Here is a 7,741-nt window from a genome sequence, read left to right as displayed (position 1 = left end):
TGCTGCTCACAAGGAAATTACTTAACCCGAGTTCAAAATGCGAAGTTGAAATCATCCCTTCTAAATTTTTATGAACGCCATTACGAGTTGGTTAACCGTTATGAAATATCTGATTCACAGATGACGGCGAATATGTTCAAATCGTCGTAACCACAATCCCGTCCTCTTTGCCTCGTATGTGACATACTGAATTAGACTTATCACCGGAATAGTAATTACATGAGCCACAAGACGGGTGCCACATGTTGAGCAGGATATGCTTACCCTTCTGGAGCCCCTGAGTTCACCCCCAGTTTTTGTTGGGGTCCGTGTTGCTCAGTCTTTAGTTTTATATGTTGTGGTTTGTATACTGTTGTTTGTCTTTTGGTCGTTTTTTTCGTTTTTTTCCACGGCTTTGTCAGTTTGTTTTCAACTTATGAGTTTGGTTGTCCCTTTGATACCTATCGCCTCCATTTTAGTTATGAAAGTTTAAAACCCGTGGTTGAATGTGTCATGATTACGAATTGGTTATATGTCCCTGTGACCAAACTAACTTATTTTTGCGAATATTTGTCCACTTAACTTTAATGTGAGGCAATTTTTTTTAGCGATTTTCATTACTGCAACTAAGTGTCTTCAAAGTAAAATGAGACCAAGGGGACAATTTCAAACCATGAACAAAATCAAAGTTTAACAGACGAACAACAGTCCACAAAACACAGCACCGAACTATAAAAACGAAAAATACCCAAAACCGCGAATGAACTTATGAGGTCAGGAAGGATATTCAACCTTTCATTTATTTATTAACACAGCTACTTATAATGTTTTACCTGCATTTGTGTTTTAAAGGATTATGGTGAAAACAGTCAAAACAGCTTTCATTCGAATACTTAAAGAGATTAAACGTCTTAACACATTCTTACATGTCTAACACGTTTTTGAACACAACAAAAAGCAGCAGCATTATATCTAGTTTGTTTATATCAAATTAAAGACAACTAAGTGTTTCCAAACGCGGGTTACTTATTTCAATGTTATTACCGATTTAGCCGCTAAGTCATGTTTGCATTTTAACATGAATTCAAAAGGTAAATAAGTTATATTTTTACCTCAATTAGCTAGTATATTTCTTTTCGAACTTTAAACTCCCCTTCTTTTATTATGGACAAATATTGTCCTCCCTGATATTGGCAGTTATAGATGTTCTATCTAAACATAGAAAAACAAAATGATCGCTATTCGCAGATGACAGTTTTTTTGGGCAACTGCAAACACTTCAATAGAAGGCTGTTCCATGCACAATATATATTATTTGCATTTAAAAATTATGAAAAACATATTCCTTGACCTACAAACCATACATTTATGTGATATTTGAGCATATAAATATCGATCTACTAAGATATATTTTGCTTTTAGAGAATGTTTCTCATTTTTGTAGGATTTGTTAAGAATTGCAATTTTCGGGAAATATTGCACAACAAATCTTTTAATTGTTGTTTCATTTTGAAATTACTGTATCATGTTATATAAGGTTCATATGATCTTTCTGATAATTTTATCGTACAAGAACCATAAAATGGCTTTTTGTGTAAAAAATTGGAATGTTTATTCTTGAACTTTGACCTTGATTTAACGGAAATTAAACCTTACGATTTCTTTACGACCGGACAAAACAGAAAGTACAGATAATAAGCTTTCGAATGATATATAATACAGCCGTGTGTTAGGTGGGTACATTAAAGTCCTTAACTAAGAGGCTTTTTGAAAAATGTCACTCGACTAAGAGTTGTACGGAGTTGAAAGTTTACTTTGTTTGTCTTACATGACCAATATAGTGTCACCAATTTTCAAATCGAACGGTTCAGCATTTCTTATTGTATCTGCATAATCCTTCATCTTATCCTGTTTCCTCTTATCAGTTTCGCGCAATTTCATTGTCCTGACACTTTGGTGTTATAGTTGGTAATTTGGTTTTGATATTTTTACCAAATAAACGTTTTGCCGGTGAAACATCCATTGTCGCGTGTTTCGTAGCTCTGTATTTTCGAAGGAACGTATACATTTCCTGTTTCCAACTTTTATGTTGTGTGTGTGCTGCTCTTATAGATTTTCAAATGCTACGTATAAATAGCTCGCACTCTGCATTGTTTGAGGCCAAAATGGTGTTATTTTTCTATGTGTAAATTCCATATAAGTTGCAAAGTCAAGGAATTCTTTTCCTTGCCACTGGCTTCCAATGTCCGTTTCCACTATATTAGGTATTCCAAATGTTGAATAAATAAAGGCAACAGTAGTATACCGCTGTTCGAAACTCATAAATCGATAGAGATAAAAACAAATTTGGGTTACAAACTAAAACTGAGGGAAACGCATCAAATATAAGAGGAGAACAACGACACAACAAAAACACAACATTAAAATGTAACACACACAGAAACGAACTATAATATAACAATGGCCATTTTCCTGACTTGGTACAGGATATTTTAAGAAAAAAATGGTGGGTTAAACCTGGTTTTGTGGCATGCCAAACCTCCCGCTTTTATGGCAACGTCAAACACAACACCAAAACGACAACATCACATGACAGGACCACAATACAAATAAATGGGAGAACATATAGGACAAAGAAACACACGAATAATAGCTAACAAAAGGTACTAGGCTTAAAATTCAATAGCCAGACGTGCGTCTCGTCCACACAAGACCAACCAGTGACGCTCAGATGAAAAAAGTTTGAAAGCCAAAACAAGTACAAAGCTGAAGAGCACCGAGGACCAAAACTTCCAAAAAGTTGCGCCTAACACGGCGAATACACTTTGGCAAGTAACGGAATTACTGCTTTGCAGAAATCGAAGTTAGTGTTTCTACTACCGGATATCGCGAATATTCATCCATAATCACCATAAGTAAGTGTCCACTCGGAAATGGTCCACAAAAATCCATGCTAAGATATGTCCATGGTGCATTTGGTAGTTCTGACACAGCCAACGGTTCAAACGTTTTCTTTAGCGTGGCTGCTAAACACGGAATACAAGCTTTACATATATCTTCAACACGTTTGTCTATTCCGGGGAAATAAACCTATTCCCTTAGTAACTGTTTTGTTCGCATAATTCCCTGATGGCCTTCGTGTACCAGTGTTATAACATGCTCCGTAAGTTTGTGCGGAATGACAATTCTATTATCATGCATCAAGATTTCTCCTTTGTCTGTTTTCACTATCGTTAATACATTTTTTAAACAAGAAACCGTATCTAGAGTTTTATTGTCATAGGAATTTTCCCAGTTTCCGGTTTTCACGGTTCTGATGACATACTGAATATTCGTTTCGACTTTGGACTCTAGTATAATTTTTTCAATTGTCATTGCTGTCGGTATTGCGTTCTCTGGTATATAATTCACAAATTCCTCTGCTACATTGGCATGATCATTTCGATTTGCTTCGTTTATATTTGGATGTATTGACATGTAATCTGCGGCATTTAATTTTCCTGATTTGTACTTAAAGTCGAAATCATGGGTTTGCAGTCTTAATCGCCATCTTTGAATTCACGCTGGCGGTTTAGATTTTGGATTGTTAAAAATACATTCCAGTGGTTGATGATCTTAAACGAGTGTAAATTTGTGTCCGTATAGGTAAAGATTAAAGTGTTCTATAGCCCATACTATGGCTAATCCTTCTCGCTCTGTCTGATTGTATCTTTTTTCTACATCACTAAGCACACGGCTTGCATATGCGATAACTCTCCCATCCTGAGTAAGCAAAGCGCCAACACCTACTGGACTTGCATCAACTATAAGAAGAGTTGTCTTTCTTGGATCAAAGTAAGCCATTATCCTATTATTAAAATACACCTGTGACGTAAATCTTTTCTTCAAACTTTACATTATTTTTCAGGAATGGAGAGTTATTTTCTATTGTTCGTCTTCATTCATCCGGACGTTTTGCCCATAGGATATTTCCATGGGCACTTTTTTTAAAAAGTGTTCACCCATGGGAATAATTCTAAAGGACGAAAAGCGATATTGAATGAAGATGAAATCTTACAAAAACGACTGATACTGGATTTTTTTTAAATTGCGATTATAGTAATACAATGAACACTAAATATCTCATTATTAACAAACAGCTTTTATTTGTGAGTCATAGTTCCATCGTTTAAAATATAGTTTCGTATTCACTAAAATTCAACAATATAATCCACAATTTGTTTTCCGATTCAAATCTTGGCTGAATTTTTGTCACGGATAGTATCCAAATGGGTAAAAACGAATAGTTTCCATTGAGTCCCATTCCTCTTCTGTGCATCTACAAAATATCAAATGAGTTAACTGTATGTGAGTTAATGAATTGTATAGTAATATTGAACACAATAACATTATTCAATAATGAAAGTAAAGAGAACAATATATTTCACATAAAGATTTGATTTTAATTTTACCGTTTAAGATATCATTTCCTTGAAATATTTTGATTTTGTACAGCAAATATCGTTTGTTGCATTTATAAATATATATAAATTAAAAACACAAAAATTACTCTGATAGTTTTTACAATAGTAGAAAAAAAAGTCCAAGAAACTGAAATGGTCAAAATGGCGTATTCGGTATTTTATTTGATTGTTCGTTGTTATAATTTAAATACAGTACTAATGAATACAATTTGAGGGGGTATTTATAACATTTGAATAAGGCTAGTGTTAAATATTGGGCGGTGCTTTTATTCAATTTTCAACAGAAACGCGTAACATAATCGAATTCATTCACTGTTGTTATATGTCCAGTGGCAAATATAACAGTTATATCGACAGTGCAAATAAACGGCGTTAATCTTGAAATAATTGTTTAAATGAAATTAAAATGGTATTTGTCCATGCGGATTATTTTTTTTCTAAAACTTGTTTGCTGCCTTTCTGATAATAGGGAAGAATGAAAAATACTTTCAGTTTGCTTGTATTATTATTTAAAAAAAAATGCATAAAAGGGAAAGACGAAATGTTGGGTTGTGCATGAAATACTGTTTTCTTGTTTCATTTTAGTTCATCGAATAAAAATGGTTTGAAATATAGAATCACATTTTGTTTTCGATATGACTTAAAATCGAGCACATCGTTATTAGTTAAATAACCTATACTAGAGTGTTACATACCTGGAAATTCATTCTAGTTGTACTATTTCACTTTTCACATATGATTCTACATCCAATATTTATCAAATGAAAAACACACATAATCCATTAACATATATGCATAAATACTAGTTTTTTTACTCTCCCGAAATACCACTTAAAGACACAAATAAATATCCTTTCAATCCCACTACAAGAAAGACGTGCGTATCCAATGACTTTAAACATAAATCTGAATGAACTTTATTCAAGATCTTTTTATAGTAATTATTCTACTGTTCATAAATACTTCATTAAGTGAGTAGATGGTCAGCTTGATCTTAAATTTTGCCTACGGATTCTTGGGTACAACACGGGGAAAATGAAAAGAAAACCATTACAAAATTAAATAGAATTCTTTAAAATGTTATAATCTGAAGATTCGTTTTTAATATTTAAGGTGTATTTTAAGTTAGTGAAAGTCCAAATAACTGTCCATTCCTGGGAAATAATGGGCGTCGGCCCTACGGGCCTCCGCTCCATTATTTCCCAGGAATGGACAGTTATTTGGACATTCTCTATAACTTCAGTGATTCCTGTTTTAGTGCATCAAACGATTGTTGTTTTTCTGAAGTCCATGTCCATGTTACTCCTTGCTCTGTTAAACGTCTTATTGGTTCAGTTATTGTTGAATATTCTGGAATACCCGTATATCTTCCAAAGTAGTTGGTCATAGCTAGAAAACTACGTACTTTAGATATGTCACCTGGGATATGAGTGTTTCGTTTTGCTTCTACTTTTCTCGGATCTGTTGATATTACTTTTGAACTAAATATGTGTCCATAAAATTCCAAACTACATTTTTTGTATCTTTATTAAATTCACATTTCTTTTTGTTCAGTGTCAAACCATTTTCATGAATTCGTTGAAATAAGGCTGCCAATCGTATATCATGTTCCTCTTGAGATGCTCCAAACACAATGATAACATCGGAGATATTTCTCACCCCGTTAAGACCTTCTAATGCTGTACTAAGCGTATTTTGGAATATTTCAGCTGCTGAAGTGACTCCAAAACTTAGACGTTTGTATCTTCTTAGTCCAACATGTGTTGTGAAAGTAGTTATATTTCGTGACTCTTGTGTAAGTTCTAACTGATGATACCCGTTTAAAAGGTCCATTGGGTGCTACAACTATAGGCGAAACCCAGGAGTTGGTCCATGTACTCTTTCTATAATGTCCAAACGCTCTAACCTTTCAAGTTCTGCTTCTACCTGCTTTCTTTCGTGAAAAGGTATGCTTCTATGTGGCTGAACTATAGGTTTTACAGTGTTATCAATATGAATTTTCACTTGTGTATCTTTAAGTTTCCCAAGTCCATGAAAAATATATTTGTATTGTTCATATAATAGTTCGTTTTTTTCCCTGTTGACAGCCTCGATATTTTTGAAATTATCTGATGTTTTAATGACGTATTATAACATAGTAAATTATCACTTGTCCCTTTAGAAACACAAACAGCTGCATTTGTTAGCTTGTCTCTCGTTTCTATTATAGTGTCAAACTTTCCCACGAACTCTAAATTTTAATGAGATCCATATGCGAAAACTTTGGTCTTTGTAGCTATCAGATACTTGAGCCAGTGTCGATAAGAACGTCTATATCTGATTCATTGATTTTTACACAAATTCTTGGCTGATCTCGTTCAGAGTTCACTGTTCCTTTTGTCGATTCTGTCTAAGTCCAAAAATTTATTCATCATCTGAACTACTGTCTATCTTTAATTGACATTCAAAGTTGTTTTCAAAATCTGAATTCTCCAGCGTATTAACAGATCGTTTAGTATTAGTATTACTTTTTGACCGACACATCTTCTCGAAGTGGTTAAGCTTCTTACAAAAATTGCAGGATATTCCTTGATCAGGACATTTCCCTCGGTGAGGAAATTCACCTCCACAATTCCTACATTTGTTGTTTCGATTCACACGTTGTTCAGGACGCTTATCTTGTTGTAAATATCTTGGTTGATTTCTCCGAACATTTCTCCTCTTGTGTAAAGCGTTGGTCTCGAGTTTCTCATCTGTGTGCTCGATTTCGTTTGCTTGTTTTTACAGATAATTCTAGGGCTCTTGCTGACGATAACAATTGTTCAAAAGTCATATCTACTGTTAGAGCTTTTCTTCTCAGTCTTGAAGAAGAACACCCTTGAACAATTTGAGATTTTACTTTCCGATTGTCATCAGTAAATTCACAGTTGACGGATAATTGTCTTAACTTTGTATGATACACATCTAAGGTTTCATCTGTCTCTTGCTTTGCCTGCCAGAATTTATATATTTCATATTCTATGTTTTTCTTCAGTGCAAAGTAAGCTTGGTAAGTGCTGTATCGTAATCCTCTCCATTTTCTTGTAATGTGTCGAAAATGTCATTTACTTCTTCCCAACAGTTTCATGGTTTTAATACAACTGATAAACTAATACAAATACCACACATTATAAGACGCGATTATATCGGTATGCATCTGTTAAAGTAATTAAGTCATTAAGTGACTTTAGATAAACGATTTAAAAGAGGACGGGATTGTGGTTTTGACCATTGGAACATATCCGTCGTCATCTGTGAAACAGATATTTCATAACGGTCAA

The 7,741-nt window shown here is 34.0% G+C and overlaps 1 pseudogene; it reads right to left on the bottom strand.

Annotated features, from left to right (window-relative positions):
• Positions 1-6,287: 6,287 nt before the first annotated feature.
• On the bottom strand, positions 6,288-7,254 carry LOC127738296 (uncharacterized; annotated as a pseudogene).
• Positions 7,255-7,741: the final 487 nt, after the last annotated feature.

Source organism: Mytilus californianus, unplaced genomic scaffold (assembly GCF_021869535.1).
Source record: "Mytilus californianus isolate M0D057914Y unplaced genomic scaffold, xbMytCali1.0.p SCAF_1, whole genome shotgun sequence".
NCBI classification, from domain to species: Eukaryota; Metazoa; Mollusca; class Bivalvia; order Mytilida; family Mytilidae; genus Mytilus; species Mytilus californianus.
Note: the sequence above shows the minus strand (reverse complement) of the source record. Positions and strands in the feature narration are given on the sequence as shown.